The 18,410-nt window shown below is 35.8% G+C and overlaps 1 protein-coding gene across 3 annotated transcripts in view; it reads left to right on the top strand.

The window, feature by feature from the left end:
* Nucleotides 1-2,902: 2,902 nt before the first annotated feature.
* LOC138936620 (adenylate cyclase type 5) overlaps nt 2,903-18,410 on the top strand; it is a 118,925-nt gene continuing 103,417 nt past the window's right edge. For all 3 annotated transcript variants that reach the window (XM_070302172.1, XM_070302171.1, XM_070302169.1), the window contains exon 1: nt 2,903-4,750. The gene's annotated coding sequence lies outside the window, so the exon portion shown is untranslated. The remainder of the gene's footprint in view (nt 4,751-18,410) is intronic.

Genomic DNA, 18,410 nt, shown 5'->3' with positions numbered 1-18,410 from the left:
AGAAATTTACGTTAATCAAAAAATCTGTCAATAAAATTAAAATGCTAGCAAGTCCGAGGGGGGTTAACGAAATTAGAATTTACTAAAGTTCTTTTCTAAAGTTGATTTTTTTTTTAATCACAAGTTGTTCGTTATTTTTTAATCACGTGTAATAGTTGTTAGGATAAAAATCTCTATTCAAGTAGAAAATGTATCAGTCTTGCGATATCGACGTAAGAAATTGCTCGATGAAGAATTACTGCGAGATCTTGACGTAGCTTACTTACGTCAACAACTCACAGGTCATTAGAGGCAGTAGTTTCTAAATCCGGAGAGAAATATGCATACACCTTTGGGAGCGAAGGGATATAATAAGATATAATAGCTAGATTTATAATATTACAGTACACAGTCGGTAATTAAAACGTGCAGTATTTTACGTCTGCTTTTATAAACTTCTGCGTGAATTCATTCAACTTTGCGATTTTCACCGAGTCTTGTATCAAATACATGATGCAAAATAAAAACGAAATTGCTTTAGGCTTTAGATTTTCTCGTTAACATTCGGCGGAAATTAAGGAAGCGACCGAGATATAAAGAACAATATGCGAGTCGACCTCTCGAGAACCTTCTCTCGATCGGACGAGACGGACTTGTAACCGAAATCCGGGATACCGCTCTAGTTTCGTAATAGTATCTATCGCACAATACAGATTTGATTAAGTTCGATTTTCATCCCGAAGTAGATGTAGTAATCTCTAGTCGGCGCACAGAACACATTCCCGTGTAATTTGCCATCGTGATGCAAGGGATATAATCTGTACGCGATAGAGTAGCTATTAATTATTTCCATTAATAACCGCAACTCGATGAAACCGCGTCCTGCAATCTTCTCACGCGCAGAAATTCAATTCTACGTATCCATAAGATTGATACAGAGATTAATCTGATTAAATAGAAGTTTAAAAGAGCTTAGCTAATCAAACTTAAATTAGAACGTAAAGAGTTTGTAGTCAGCCCTTTTACTTTAAGACTCTTATAAGGTTTCTAAATATTTTGTTAAGCACTTTCAAAAATCGTCTGAAATATCCTAATCTTTTTTTCCATACGAATTCAAAAACGCCAAAATTACTTTCATCGGATAAGGTATTAGGTGTACAACTTTGCTTCCGCCGTTTTCCTATAGATGGCTTTAGCGGTAAGTAGTGGTCGAAATAAATAGATCATAGGCGTCGTGCAATAAACTTGGGCATCTGTCAACATAACCTCATAGAAACATTAGTCGATTTGTGTCTGCGTCATAAAGTTATTCTCGATTGAAAATGTCAGTTTACGAGCCAAATTCTCGTCATTTGCGGGAGGTTTTAATTTTCTGCTTCAACATGAAGAAATCTGCGGCTGAGGCTCATCGAATGCTCTCAAATACTTATGGTGAAGCCGCTATTAGTGAAAGAACGTGTCGTGAGTGGTTTCAACGCTTCAAGAACGGTGATTTTCACGTCGAAGACCGGCATAGCGGTGGAAGAGAGAAGGTTTTCGAAGATGCAGAATTGGAGGCATTACTTAATGAAGACTCGAGTCAAAGTCAAAAAGAATTGGCACGATCATTGCGAGCGGACAATACTTTGAATCATAAATGTATAACCAGTTTTTTACAATAAAGCCACGAATTTCGGGAAAAAAAAACGGCGGAAGCAAAGTTGTACACCTAATACTTCTTAGGTGCATCGAAAATTGAAAGTCGACTATTCGCACGCGATACGCGTTACGACGCGGAACGATTCGTCTATTGCGTGCGAAGGCTCTCTGCCTTTCCATTTCCGAGTCGAATGACTGAGCATATTGCCGTTACGATTACTCCATTCCGATCTCACCGCGGATTTTCTAACGGACATTTCCTAACGAGTTTTCACAGCGCGGTAAAGCTCGCGCGCGCTAATCCGGCTGCTAGTTAACTAAGTTTGATTTTGCATTTGCATCTATCGTCTGTGAGTAGCACGTGGATTATGCCGCTTGTTATACGGCTCGATATGACAGACCTGACCTGACTTCTAAATGTAGAAAACGCGAGTAATACGTAAATTAACATCGTAACATATTATGTTATTTGCACGAGAGGTGAGCCATATATAAATCTCAATTTTAAAATCCAATCCTCGCGCAATGAAATAAATTTTGTTTATCAATGAAATTATAAAAGTATATAATTTTTAAATTGATATTTATAATATACAAGGGACTTTTTTTTTAGAAATATAATTTTATGAAGAAAAGATAAAAGCACAAATCGAAATATATTTCATATATAAATTTCAGTTTTGAAATTTAATTTTCAGACAAATAAATTAATTTGTTTATTAATAAAATTATATAATGATATAATTTTTAAATTGATATTTGTAATATATATGGGACTTTTTTCTTAAAAGTATAACTTTGTGACAAAAAAAAAAAGATAAAAGCAAATCGAAGTATATCTCATATATAAATATCAGTTTTTTAAAATTCAATCTTCAGACAAATAAATAAATATGTTTATTAATAAAATTATTAAAGTATATAATTTTTAAATTAATATTTATAATACACAAGGGATTTTTCAAAGCTATAATTTTTGCGAAGAAACGATAAAATCAAAAGATAAAATACAATTAATATGCGAAGAAGTAAAATTTTTCATTTCTCTGCATATTAATCGTATTTTTCAATAAAACATGGATTCGAAAGCTCTTATCGATGCTTACATCGACAAATAAATGTATCGATCGTGTTAGGGCTGGCTTTTTGGGGATGATACAGGTGAGAGGGACGCCACGCGACGTCGCATCGTCGACGTCGGGGCAGCCGGCCGTCACGTGACGACTGAGATCGGCGTGAAACTCGGAGCCGTGTCGTCGTCAGTCAAGCTCAGTCGGCGCGCGGCATCCGTGTGTGGCGTATCGCGCTAGTCCTGCGCCGGAAACGGTCGACGAACCCTCTACACGAACCGTCTCTCCGGCGTTTCGCATTTCGGGAAACGTTCGAGGCGAAACGTTTCCTCGAGCGATCGTAGCAACGAATAAAAAACGATCGATCGACAGTGCACCGCAAATATTTCTTCGAGTAACGCGACGAGTGATTGATTGCCCCCCCCCCCCCCCCTGATAGCGTGGATCTTTACGACTTTCGCGAATCCTTTTAAATTGCGCGAGAAGAGAATCGATCGCCGAAAATTCCTGTTCGAATACAGGAATCACTTCGGAAGCAACTGTCAAAGTTCTCGATTAATTGACAGGTCACGAGTCGAAGAGAGAGAGAGAGAGAGAGAGTGAGAGGAAGAAGAAATAAAAAGACGGTGGAAGTAAAGGAAGACACTTTTGATCAGCTGTAATCCTTCCATCTTACGTTCGCTCATACGACGATAATAGTTATACGACGGCACGCACCTCCGTGACTGCACGCATTAAGGGTATTAAGGGAATGCGTGTATTACGAGCGAGCATCGAAAACACTTGACGAGAAGAGGGGAATCGAGAACGGATAATCGGGATCGATCACGCGATTAAATTCAAAATCGAGAGGGAATCAAAGGGAACGCGGTCGAAGCGAAGTCGAGTGGCCGTATCGAATGGCACAAGATTTAAATTGCCCATGATATAATTCTGAAAAATGCAATGAGAATAGAGACGGAATGTAAAAAGATAATAGAAGACAAATTGACGAAAAAATGCAGAATCCCGGTAATAAGAAGCAACGCTAGATGTCTCTCCGCGAGTTGCTTCTACAAATTGAATTAAACGCGCGCTGCAGTTTTAAAATACGATTGCGAGATATCAAATACGGCAGATAATAAATTTCGAATCACATGTACACAAACGAGGGGAGTAATAGGTATAAAGAAGGTATTAAAAAAAAAAAAAAAAAAATCTTGCGAAAAACGAGACGATCTCGAGCGGCTGTGACCACGCGAATTAAATTATGTTGTAATGTGAATTAGATAATTTCGTGAAAAGAAAAAGAAAAGAAAAGAAAAGGAAACGATAAAAAAATCCTGAGAATATTGCAAATAATCTCGAGCGTCTTACCGAGATAATATCATTCGCGCACAAATTCGCAAAGACGCGGGATCGTACTCCTACGTACGCAATGTCACGTCACGGAGATATCTTTTCCGCGTTTGAGAAACTTGTAATAACAATTCTCGCGGGATAAAGGGAGCGCGAGGAACTCGAGAAGAACATCTCTCCTTTCCGGCAACTACATATCCGCTCTCGCGGGACTTGCGGGATAATAGAAATAGTAAGAGTAGGAATAATAAATACGAGGAGGATAAAAACGCTCGATCCCAAAGGGATTCCCAGCGGAAGGAAAGCGAAGAGATATAATCCCATTACCGATAGCGAGATGAAACGGACAGGCTGTATAGCTGAGGCGCGATCTCGATAATCACCATCTGTCGGCGATCTCTTTCACCTTCGCTTCCGATTACGGGATGGTCGACGAGCTCGTACGTCGAATTCGCGACTCGGTATTCGTGCAATTTAAATGCCACCCCGTTCACATCGATAAAATTGTCGCTCGAACGCGATAATCGTAAGATAAGGACAATCTTTATCGCGCGCCGTTTGACGTTCCTAGGCAATCGTGCGCGCTATGCAATCCGTTACCGCGTTTAAAAAGGATGGACGCGTCGCGTGAATGCGATAATCGTGGCTGAGGAAAATCTAAAAGAACAGGAAAAGAGAAGCCTGTAACGGGATGGAAGACGTGTCAAGATACTGCGAGACGCGAAGTGAGTATATTCTCGTTTATCATATTAAAATTGTTGAAGTTACAGCGCGAATACGAAATGTGAACGGAGAAAATTCTCTCAGATAACGTACGCGTTAATATTATTGTACCTAAGGCTTTTCTTATATCAAAATTTAGGCTGTTACTTTTTGCTGAATTTTTTTTTTCCCAACATCGTACCGCTTATTGATAGATTTCACTTATTTATCACAGTATATTATCGATCCTATTCGTGGATACTATTTTTATTATTTATTATATTATTATATTATTATTTATATATATTTTATTCTTATTTCATTTCATTTTATTTTTTTTTTTGTAATTTGTTATGTCTGTCTTTTCTCATTTATTCTCTCAACATTTTATTCTAAATTTTTTGCTTGATGTTGAAATTGTAATTAAATTTTTTTAATTCAACGTATCTTTTTCCCGTTTAACAGATAAGTAAATAAATAAATAATTATAATATTACAAAGTGTGGAATTAATAGCGCCCAATGAACGACATAACAAAGGAGGAGAGATTAAAACTTCATTCTTGCTGCGCACACTCTCAGAAAGGATTTTTGATAACGAGACAAAAAATATTCTTGACATATTTAATCGTATCACAACCTTATGTAGTATAAAAATAAAACAATTTTAAAATTAAATCAATAATTCCTTTTCTTCTCTCTCGAATTAAATAAGATTGTCTTACTATCTTGAGACAAGAGTAACATATACAAATCTAAGCTTATGTATTCTTGCATTTAGAATAACTTGATGTTAGATCGCTACAAATTTCCATCTTCATCTTTGTGAGAAAATTAACGGGATAGCACCAAGAGCATTTTATTCTAGATTTAAGAATTTTCCATTTAAGATTAAAATATTCCTCTTTCTCAATAATAAATATGATTGTCGCTATATCGATCCTATTTTATGATAGATTGAAGAGTAATAGCATTAGATCCGGAAATCTTTTCTGTGGGTGCAGCGGCAGCAGCGGCAAGATAACAATACGACAAAATAAAAGTACCGTACCCATAATCGGACAACTTGTAACGGAACATCGTGCCTTAGCGACGAATTAATTAATTATCAAAGCCGCCGACGCCGTCGCGACATTGTTAAATCGAGGCTATAGCTCGACGATCGGTTGGCGGCCAATCTCGTTAGCGACGTGACATACTAATTGAGCTCGTGAATAATAATTATGATTGGTGGCGCGGAGACGTGTCAGCTCGCATCGTCGAGCCGTACTAACTGTATATTAATTCAGGCTGCGTCGTTGTTGTTATCCTAGCGAAACGTCGAGCCGCATCTTATCGTCCCGTCTAATCCGCCAGACCGCGAAATCTCCACGGAATAAATTACTGTGTATCATATGTACCAGGTATATAAATATGAAACCGGAATTTTTGTATAGAAAATACACGTTTATTGTATGAAAATGATAAAAAATATTTTATTCCAAGTATTGCCCATTGCTAGCTATACATTTTTCCCATCTCTCTGACAATTTGTGGATGCCAAGCCAAAAAAACTGTTGCTCCTTTGAGGCAAATCAGTCATCGAGCCATTTTCGTACATTTTCGTAAGAAGTGAAGCGCTGCTCGGCAAGTGCGTGTCCCATCGATGCAAATAAGTAGTAATCGGATGGAGCCAAGTCTGGTGAGTAAGCCGCATGCGAAAGTATTTCCCAACTAAACGCCTCAATCGTTTCCTTGACCGGTTTTGCTGTGTGTGATGGTGCATTATCATGAAGCAAAATCACTTTGTGTTGCCTTTTTTGATATTCTGGTCGTTTTTCACGCAAAGCTTGATTCAAATCGAGTTGTTGTTGCGTTTGAGCGTCATCCTCATCCAACACTGTTTGCAATTCGCTGTCTTCAAACTTTTTCGGTGGTCTTCCACGTTCTTCGTTTCTCACGTCAAAATCGCCACTTTTGAATTTTTTAAACCACTCAAAGCACTGTGATTTACCAAGAGCATGCTCACCGTAAGCTTCGACAAGCATTCGATGCGATTCTGCAGCAGTTTTCTTCAAACGGTAACAGAAAATCAATGCTGTCCGCAAATCGTAGTTTCCAGGCACAAAATTCGACATGTTCAACGCTATTAAAAACTATGCTGTTGTATGAAACTTGTATTGTTGTGAGTTGAAAATCTTTGTCAGATGTCAAAACAAGAAAATGGCGCCAATGACGCGGTTTGACGGTAATTACATAGACAGCTAGGGTCAGCTATGGGCAAATTCCGATTTCATATTTATATACCTGGTATATGCCCGTCGCCGTCATACATTTTACATTCACATGCATTACGTTCGATTACTAATTGATGGCCAGATATAACGCGGGTGACACGAGTTATCTAGGCCTGTGATACGATATTGTTTCATCTCACAATTCGATAATTAACCCCTTCCGCATTCGAGCGTTCGTTTGACATAATTCTGTATTTCTAATAACAGATACGTATATAATTTGGTATTGTACCTCTTCTAAATGTAACTGAAATTAATTTATAATTCTTCGCGCAAAACATCAAATTATCTATTTTTGTTCTCTGCGATGGTTTATTTAGTAAAATTACATTGCAGTCGAAATTTGAATAAAAATCGTAGATTTTACGAAACTGATCCATTCGATAATACTTGAATAATACTTGCATTATAAGTATATAGGCGCGATTCGTGAAGAATTTAGATCCCTTCATTAAAAAATCACGATACGATTCCGAAGAGATAAGTCTTTTTCTCTTTCTCGCGATGGCTTATTAAATGACGTCGCTGGAATTTGAATGAAGATTGCAGATTTTACGAAACTGCTATCTATTCGATAATACTTGAAAATTCTTGGATTATTTATAGATATACAGTCGCGATTCGTGAAGATTTTAAATCCTTTTGTTAAAAAAATCATGACACACGGTTCCGAAGAGATAAGACTGCGAGAGGCAAACGGGAAGCAATGGCAAGTGCCAGTTGTAACCAGTCCTGTTCGTTCCGCCAGGAGAAAATTATAGTCGTGAGGGGCATTCCATTACATGCGTAATTACAAACTTGCACGAGGACGCTTGTGAAAGTTACGGGACTCTCCAAACGCGCAGGCACGTGTGCGCGCGTTCCAATTAATTCTTAATTAAGTAATACGACTAACGAGCGTGCGGAAACATGAAACATATCGCGATCTTCCATGACGTTCAACAATAGCACTTTCACGGTTTTCTATTAATAATTTCCGAGACAAAGTATCCCAAATATATGGTATACTCGATGCAAAATTTAATCGCGTCCACCACTGTCGATACATTCCCTTCGTATAAAATTCGTCCGATTAATATTCAAATTCCAGAAACGAGATCCAGAAATGAAATTCGGTTACGAATTTATACGATCGCGTGCGTATAGGGAGATTAGGAACTCGCCGCGGTATTTAGCATCTCGGCTCGGGAGCTTCGTGTAACTTGTAATTTAGCGCAGGGTACCGCATTAAGGGGATACTACGAACGGAGGAAATGCTTAAATCGCCGTATGTTCGGCCTCTCGGATACGACGAGATAAAATTCGCCCCGCGCGCCGTCCATCGAGAGTTTAACCGCTCTGCCTAAACTCGTACTCGGAACTCGCATTTATCATAATCGTGACGCCTTTATCTACGAGTCTAGGGTTAAGTGGAATGGACCTGACGTGTCCGGGACGGATACGCCCTGCGAGCACGAATGCCCCGTGTTTCGATTAAGGATTAACATCGTCTAACAGAAACGGTTGTTGACCCTCGATATCACTTCGAAGCGCTGTTTATCCGTGATTACACTTTACGATAATGCATCCCGACGCACATCTGACATGCGCGCGACATTATCACCGTTCCCAAATTACGTTCGTTTAATTGCAATATATGTTTCAGCCATTTTTTCCATAATGCATTCGAATATATTTTAAATATCCTCGAAATGAGAGAGAATAGGGTATAGCATATATTTTTTTACCATCGCGAAATCAGCGATATTTGAACAGGCTATTTGAATTTTTTATTGATACGATGGCACTTTTTAATATCATTTGGGATGAAAAGTTTTTTGCAATAGCGAGGGAATAATCCAATATCAAGGACTATCGTTCGTACGAAAAAAAAAAATGCGCTTATTAAAGATGCATCAATGCACAATATTTATGAGGTATCTTATCGATGTGTTTTTTTTTTTTGAGAAAAGCATATTAATTTATATTTGGGAGATATACGCGCAATTATGATCGCGTGATTAAGAATAATCCGGATGCTATTTTTTAAACTTTTTCAATTTCGTTTACAGTATCAGAATGATTAATGTTTAAGTGATAGATACCATTATCTATACAGCTCGGAATGATTTGACTTTGACAGTTCGTAAATGAGTTTTGTCCATTGCCAATTCCCCCGTTGGCAGTTTTCTCGTATCGTATAACAAAATTCTATGGTACCACTGCCAGCGATGGTGCACGAAGATAATATATTAATTTAAATGATATATCGATTCAATCGCATCCTTCACTATCTTATGATCGAATATACATGATATTTCTTCAAGTTTCTAGAAATGTCAAATCGATCCTTTTCGACTGCGTTTATTCGATTCTTATTCCATGGAAATTCGCGCAGATCTGCAAATTATTTCTAAAAATGACATGTTCTCTATTCGTGTAAAATTTGATTTTATTTATCTGGATCGGGGTGCGCGTATCGTTGAAACATTTTTCTACGAGCGAGAAGTATTAACCGCGCAAGCCGCTTCGTAAAGACCATTTACGCCGGGAATATTTTTTAAAATGCTCGTTAAAACGACGAATTTCCGTTAGCATTTATCATATATTACGCAAATCGTGCGATGCTATATTATCTTTGTCATTTCGATATAATGCAAGATGCAAAAATAACCCGCATAGCGCGGAGAATTCGCAAAACTCAACCATAATACTTGTATCGAGCCATTCGAATTCGTTTGATTAAAAGCCAAGGACTTTTAACTTGTTACGTGCGTGCAATTCGTTCGATACATGCGAATGAAATAAAGTGCGGAGATGAAACGTGACGCGAATAGTTTCTTCGCGACAGCCGTGCAATTAATTAATGAAAGTGTCTCTGCTATAGTTTATTAAAACTTTCTATTTCCTTATGATCGTTACGAGATCAATTCTCCTCGCTTTAATTAAATTATCTTGTTTTCAAACTTCATGCGATTATCTCTGTATAAACTCTCGTTTTTTCTTCAATTTCTTAATGTCATTTATTTCTGCACGAGTTTTTTCAAGAAATAGCTACCGACCAATAAGAGTCAACCGAGTGAAATTATCATATTTTAAATTTAATATATATTTATATCTCTAGAATTTATTTAATGAAACGATATAATATATGAATAATGATAAAATGAAAAGAGAATATATGTCGTGCAAATTATTAAAATAAATTTTCTTATATATTATATTATATATATATATATATTTTTTTCTTCTATTATTATATATGATTAATTTGTTCTACAATATTTTCACAAGTTTTGTCACATGAATCGTTAATTTCCGAAATTACAATACCGGGAAAGCTTAATGTGTGTATGCGTCTTTGATTAAGTTTCACTTAGGACTTCGCAACTTAGCGAGGGGGAGACAATTATAAGAGGAAGAGGGAGAGAGAAGTTTGCGCGCGCTTTAAATGAACAATCCAAACTTTCGCCGTAGTCGATAACACACTTACGAGTGAACGACCCTCGGTCGAGAAGACCAAGTGTCCGAGGTTATAAATAAATATCGCGTTTGTGTATGCATGTGTGTATATCTAGCTTGGATCGATCTTCATATTAACCGATTTGAATGTTCATTTCCTATCGTTCACAAATTTCTCGGCACCCCTGCTACGCGGAGTGACTCTTTCCCCTTCACGCAATCGAGATACACGCGAGTTATCATTGTCCGTCCATACGCCGATCATTATCACTAGTGTGCCTTATTTATGACATGTGCGTACAACCGTGAGTTGGAAAAAATCGATCATTATCGTTGGCAATCAAAATCTCATAGGAATCGACTATCGATGCGAATCGAGTGGCAAATATCAGCAGATATTTTTCTCTCGAATCTGTATCGATCGATCTGCAAAATCTCCTCTGCATTTCACTCTAATTTCTCCAAGATACTTGTCGCGTTCTCTTTGTTCGAGGAAAGATTGCAACATTGATATCTTTAGTGGTGGATAGAAAAAACAGACTATTCATTTTTACCGAATTACGTTTTTCACGTCAGATATCATTTTGACGGATTTAGTCTTTCCTTTTCGTTATTTATTCAAACATCTGCGTTATTGCGTATTTATTTCAAATATAAATTGAGAATCGAACAAACGCAAAATTAGGAAGTCCTAATCTTTCCAGGCTGAAAAATCTTACGCAAATTGCGAAATTGAAATTCTTGTTAATTATTATATATATGTATTTTTAAATATTTTGAATACATTTTATTATAAATTAGTATTTATTGTGTTCGCAGCTTATTGTTAGTATTATTCTAGAACACATTATCAGAGTACAATATCTTATTATTTAATTAGTTAAATTTGATTTCATATCTATTGTATAATACATCTCTATTGATATATGAGTTTGCATTATTACTGATTCCGTTATTGCTAAAAGTTTTATAATATAACATCTGGTTTCAGCCGAATTGTGTCTTAATATATCTGGCAAAGCTATTTGTGGAATTTTCCCAACATAGATATTACATAACAGTTATGGAAAATATTATTTTTCTTCCATCGAGAAATGAAATAAAAGAGAAAGTTATATTAAAATATTGTTTGCAAAATATTCAGGATCATATAAACTTATTCAAAACTTATTCAAAATTACAATACAACTAAATGATCCAACTCCTGTTTTTTGAGCTTACAAATTATGTATAAATTTGAATAATTTATTCATAATTCTCACACAGCTACATACAATTGGATTAAAATACGATATATATATTTTTACTTTATTTTAAAATTTTATTTAATATCGCGCTTTTTAAGATTTTGCGTCAACAAATTTAAATTTCCTCATTTCTCCTATATTTCCGCATTTCTCGATTCGAATTGATGTTTTTACAGTAAAATGTTGCGATTAGGCTAATGTGCAAAGATGATTCGTTCGATTTTAACAGATGCTTCGAGTCGAATGCACTTGGCCGGAAGTTCGAGAGGGAGACGGAGAACATTTCCGGCGTAATCAGCAGCGCGCGGGACAAACGACTTAAAAATCGACGACTTTCAGGACTAATCGGATTTCTGCTCGCTAAATCGGAAAATCGCGTTAGCGTTAACAACCGAGTTTGGCAGACGACGTATGTTGATAGTTGTTGACTGCTTCCGGTTTAAAACCGACGCATACGTAAACAAGATAAAGATACAGAGGATCGAGGCGATCTTAAGCCGTAAATAGCTACCAAGGATGACGTTAAAAGTCGATATCGAGGTAAAAGGCTGACTAGAGGGATCAGAACTCCTTTGGTCCTGTGTCGTTCCTCACGCGGTTTTCGAACTATTTTAGATAAATATTCAAAGCGACGGGCTCTTGAATAAATTATGAAGAGAGAGAAGAATCAGTGAAAATAAAATTAAAAATAATAATCCGATAAAAACTGACGTTTTTTATTTCTTTTAGCGTTAACCAACTTGCAATTTAGATCGAAAAGTTAAATTATATAAAGTTAAATTTATAAAATATTAGATTGCAAAATTGAAATGTGCATTTTATTTTACTTATTACAGCAAAAATAAAGTGTAAAATTATTTCGAAAAGAACAATTAATCGTTACATCGAACCTTACTCGATCCGAATTTTTGATTTCGCAACGTGATTTTCAAGTTGAGAATATGAGTTCTAGAAGCGTAGAAGAGTATTGTATTTATGTTAGTATCACGACCCGAAGATATCCAAGTATATCTCGTTTTTTTCTAGGGTTGTCGGGCTCGCAAAATGCTTTTGTCGCACACGAGATCGCGAGTTTAAGGCCCATTGCACATGCAAGACCATGTAATCGGTCAATCGAGAGAGAAAAAGAGAGAGAGAGAGAGAGAGAGAGAACACGCGCGGGCTTATCGCGTATATACACGATCAGATAATAAAGAGAGAAGAGAGAGGGCTCTTTATTTCGCATTCCGTTCTCGTGACCTTATTCGAGACATCAACCAGTGCGAGAATCGCACCGGATGAAGCATTATTAATAATTGGGGCTTGATTAATCGAAATGATCGTTCTCGCCGTGTGGATTGTATTATACGTTATAATATCAATGGAGTGTGCGTGTGTGTATCTTTATATGTCAATTAAATTAGTTTTCGATTTAATCGTTTCATAAATAATTGTCTTTGTTGTGACAAAAAAAAAGAATGCATACATTTTTATATCATACATTTTTAAATTGTTGAATGAATTTGATTAAAGAAAAATTATTATATAAATGTCTCTATTTTTGCTTCCTTACAGAGGAAGCTTTGTTTTCGTGACAATTTTTTTTTTTTTTTCGAATTTTCTATGCCAATCTGTTTAGACTGTTCTAAAACGTCACGAAATCATATTCCTAAAAAATGTATTAGGTGTACAACTTTGCTTCCGCCGTTTTTTTTTCCGAAATTCGAGGCTTTATTGTAAAAAACTGCCCAGTCAGCCAGGTCTGTTCTAACAGATATTGCCAAGTGCTTGCTACAAATTATTGTCAGCAAAAAGGCTACAAATTTGGTACAAGAGTTGTTATTACCGATTAAGCTGGCAGATTGCCGGCAAGAATCAAGCAAAGCTTGCTAACATAACTACACAGCAAATTGGCGGCAGAAACCGAGCAAAGCTTGCTGACATGACTGACATCAGATTGTCGGCAAAAACTGAGCAGGATCTGGAGTGCGCAATCTGATGGCAAATTGGCAGCAAAAACCGAACAAAATCTGCAGCTTATTACAAAGTATTATAAAATAGTTCAGTCGCTTATCGCTATGCGGCGCATTATTCATTATCTATACCCGTATTCAAATTCTTGTCATGAGTGTATATAAAGCCTACAAAATGCTAATAATATTATAATATATATATTTCTATCAGTTCAATTTTTGACACAATTCTTATACAGGAAATTCAGATATTGAATTGATTTTTTGCAAATCGGACAGATAATTGTTTGATTTTCACTTATTCAAACAATTTCTGTCCAAAAAGATCTTTAATTTTATAAATTAAGTTATTTGAATTTACCTATATGTTTTAACATATTAATATATGATTTTATATAATGTCTAATTATCTAATGGTCATTTTATGACCAAAACTTATCATCATTTTGTTACTTAGGGTTAAGGCTTTAAATCTATTTAAATATATACTTTTATATGAATGGCCAAAAGCTGCAGAATTTGTTCGGTTTTTGCTGACAATCTGCTATCAGATTGTCTTGCGCAGATCTTGCTCGATTTTTGCCATCAATTTGACGTCAAATCATGTCAAGCTTTGCTCGGTTTTTGCCGTCAATTTGCTGTCAGGTTATGTCAACAAGCTTTGTCACCAAAACACAAGCTTAATGCGGACACAGATGGCACTGGATTTGTTACCAAGTTTTGAGCGAATTTGATGCCAATTTGGCAACAATTTGTTATCAAATTGCTTACTGGGTGGTTATACATTTATGATTCAAAGTATTGTCCACTCCCAATGATCGTGCCAATTCTTTTTGACTTTGACTCGAGTCTTCATTAAGTAATGCCTCCAATTCTGCATCTTCGAAAACCTTCTCTCTTCCACCGCTATGCCGGTCTTCGACGTGAAAATCACCGTTCTTGAAGCATTGAAACCACTCACGACACGTTCTTTCACTAATAGCGGCTTCACCATAAGTATTTGAGAGCATTCGATGAGCCTCAGCCGCAGATTTCTTCATATTGAAGCAGAAAATTAAAACCTCCCGCAAATGACGAGAATTTGGCTCGTAAATTGACATTTTCAATCGAGAATAACTTTATGACGCAGACACAAATCGACTAATGTTTCTATGGGGTTATGTTGACAGATGCCCAAGTTTATTGCATGACGTCTATGATCTATTTATTTCGACCACTACTTACCGCTAAAGCCATCTATAGGAAAACGGCGGAAGTAAAGTTGTACACCTAATATGTATGTATATATATGTGTGTGTGTGTGTGTGTGTGTGTGTGAATGCAATATATTGTACAACCTCTAACTTCCCGCAATTTTTGAGATATCGGGCTAAATATTTTTTACACGGATACAATATCATTAAATGATGTTGAATTTGAATATTGAATTTGGTAAGAATCGATAAAAAAAGGTTCATTTTTTATAAAATTTTTAATTTTTGGAGAAATGTCTATACACGTCTTAACTTTTGCAAATTTTTGCAATTTAACTTAATTTATAATTTCAGCATATTTATTGGTATTAACTATTCTGCCTGGTACGTCAGACACGTCAAGTAGAATCTATCTTGCCAAGAGAATCTCTCTAATCTATGCCGTTCGGAACCGGCGTTTTTTGTAGGTTCCATATATCTGCGATAGGCGCACGTCGTAGATATACGTAGAGAGTCACCGAATCTCTGACAAGAGGTTACGGATTTGAATGAATTACAGTAATGTCATCGAATTATTCAAAGAGATTCTGAATCGTTTAATTGTCAATAAAAAATCCCTTTCCATAAAGCTTTTTATCTCATTCGTAGTTAAATGAAGTAAATATTATTCTATTGTACATAACGATTCAAATATAACAATAATAAGCCGCAATCGAAATTTGCAGCTTACATAACGATGCAGCACGCGGGTGCTACTCGAGACATGCAACAGACGAATTATCTAAGTAGAATTAACTGAAACTGAACCCGGGCACGCCGTCTTTCCGACGCCGAGTTGCTCACGCGACGCTATTTTAATCCCGCTTTTGCTATCGCAAGTTTCGACCGATCGATCGACCAACTTGCAAAAATTTCAACCACCGTTGTAATTGCAGCGTGCGTCGACGTGTGATTTGTTTGCCGATAAATCAGAATTCACACGCCGCGCAGAAATCGCTCTCGTTCCAGCTGATTACACGCTCGGATATCACTCGATTCAGTTCCGCATGGCGGTTTTAGAAAAAAAGAAGCACGAGAAGAAGGCCGTTTTGTGCAAAAGGCCTTAATGGGGCCGTCGACCTACACGTCACTTCGATAATACCCGTTTTTTGCGATCGATAGGGAAATCGAGAGGCCAAAACGCGGCGATTAATGCGGGCAAGGTTGTTGACCGAGGATAAGTTTCGCAATTAGAGAATTTTGTAAATGTCTTCTAAATGACATTTGAATAGAGTATTCTACTTTCAAATGTCATAAATATTTGTCACAGCTCGTAAACTTCTATATTCAGGTTTGGAGATATTTTTATAAATAGAGTCTTATTCAAAGAAAAAAATAACGTGCCTTTAAAAATTAAAAATTGCTAACATTCCAATTTAATAAAAATTAAATTTACATAAATTCCGCGCGCGCGCGCGAACAAAATTTTTACTTTATACGGAATATTTGCATGCGAAGCAAAATTTTTAAATTAAATAAAAAAATAAAAAAGAAACAATAATCAACTGAATAAAAATAATATTTATATGGTAGATGGGATAAACATATCCAATGTAATAAATCTGCATAAACGTAATTTTTCCTGCTCTGCGTGACGTACATTTGTTAATGTAAACTTGACGGTGGTCGCTATAAATAAATATATGCGTCGAAAAAATATTGTTACGGTAAATAAATTTGACGAGAAGATGCAAACAAGATGGATGATTGGCGCGTGCATTTTATGATGCATCGAGTGCCATCAGTTTTATGACGCTTTTAATTTTTGGACAATGTTACGTTACGTGTATTACGTGTCGCGTTTTGCGCACACTTGATTATGACATTGTGTAATGTTAATTAAAGTCCGATCTCTACATAATAATTAATTAATTAGTTACGGAAGACTGGATTGCAATTCCATTTACATTCGAATCGCGCGACGAGACAATTCGAGATTAATATGCAAAACAATGTGTGTCGTTCTCACATAATTTTCTATTTAGTGACACATTAACACAATCGAAGTATAATTTGTTCACTGTTGTTAGTATCAAATTTCACAGGCCATAACGCCAATATCAATAAGAGGATCTATTATAACTTAGCATTATACGTAATATTTGTCTCAGAATATTTCAACTCTTCAAGTTATATATTAATATATTCAAGTTATATTTAACTTATATTCAAATTATATATTAATTTAGTAATTTTTCAAACTTAATTCAAGCAGTATAAAAATTCATACGACGCAGATTATTTGAAAATTAAGCGGGCCGAAATATTTGGTTTTAGTGAATTTATATATTTTTTATTTTATTAATTTTTAGACCATGCTTGTCAATATTATTTTTTAATAAAAGCACATATTTATTACGCACTAAATACTGCGTCTGGGCTCCAATTGGCTTTCCCCTCTTGTATTGATTGATATTTATCATTTGAGCCTTTTGTAAAGATTTTAATTTTATTGTATTGTGAAAATTAAATTTGCCTCGATAACGAAATAAAATTTATCTACATTTCCTTTTAAACGAGATAAATATTTTATTTACGGTTTAATGAAAAGTTTAAGATTAATTAAGCGTATAAAATTCGCTGTGTTCGCTGCTAACTTTGATTTACTCGCAATAATAGGCCTCGTATGTTTCCGTGCATGCATTATTATTATAGCTTCAAACAAGCACTATTTTCGGTCGAGCCGTTCGCCTCTCATGCATTATGCAATATATCACAACGGAGAAAGATTCGCCTAGAACGGGAAGAGCCGTCGAGCTCGCTCGTGCGTACGTACAGATCTCAGATGGAATTGGATAAAGCGATTCATACGAGTCACGCGAGAACGATTACACGACGATCGGCGATAAGAAAATTATTACGCCGCCATATGCTCTGTTTACTAATTTAAAGAGATGATACAAAGTGATATCATTCAATAAGAATTGTATATTATTTGTTATACTCTCTTGTGCAATATATCTTTCTATATAAAAAGTCAAAAGGAAGTGCGAAAAATGAAGCGCGCATTTCGTCGCATTCCGATTGCACATTTTCACTTTTCTCGATAAAGTAAAACATATATGAAGCCGGCGATAGACAATGAAAGCTAAAAGGTGAAAAGTTGGACTATACAGAAATTTGAAACGCTGACATATACAATATAAAAATAGCGATAAACGAACTACCTTGCATTGACAAAGCGAAAATGCGTGTTTCTCATTCCGGAAAAAAAATCAAATTAGAAAAAAAATTAATACATTGTAAGGAAATTATGTTCCAGTTAAGAACAGAATAGAACAACAAGATGACTAATCAGCATAAAAAATTGGAAAAAAATGTCAATATGTTGAAAAATAACATTAAAGAACTCAAGAACAAGTAAGTGATTATTATAATATTATTATTTAAACTAATATCTCTCTGTCACACACCCTGTATATCATGGATATATATATGTATATATATATATATATGTCCTTTAAAATGGGACACCATGTATATATATATATATATATATGTCCTTTAAAATGGGACACCATGTATATATATATATA

Source organism: Polyergus mexicanus, unplaced genomic scaffold, assembly GCF_030449975.1.
Source record: "Polyergus mexicanus isolate NDT 795.1 unplaced genomic scaffold, iyPolMexi1.0 SCAF_9, whole genome shotgun sequence".
NCBI classification, from domain to species: domain Eukaryota; kingdom Metazoa; phylum Arthropoda; class Insecta; order Hymenoptera; family Formicidae; genus Polyergus; species Polyergus mexicanus.
This window is presented reverse-complemented; position numbering and strand designations above follow the sequence as displayed.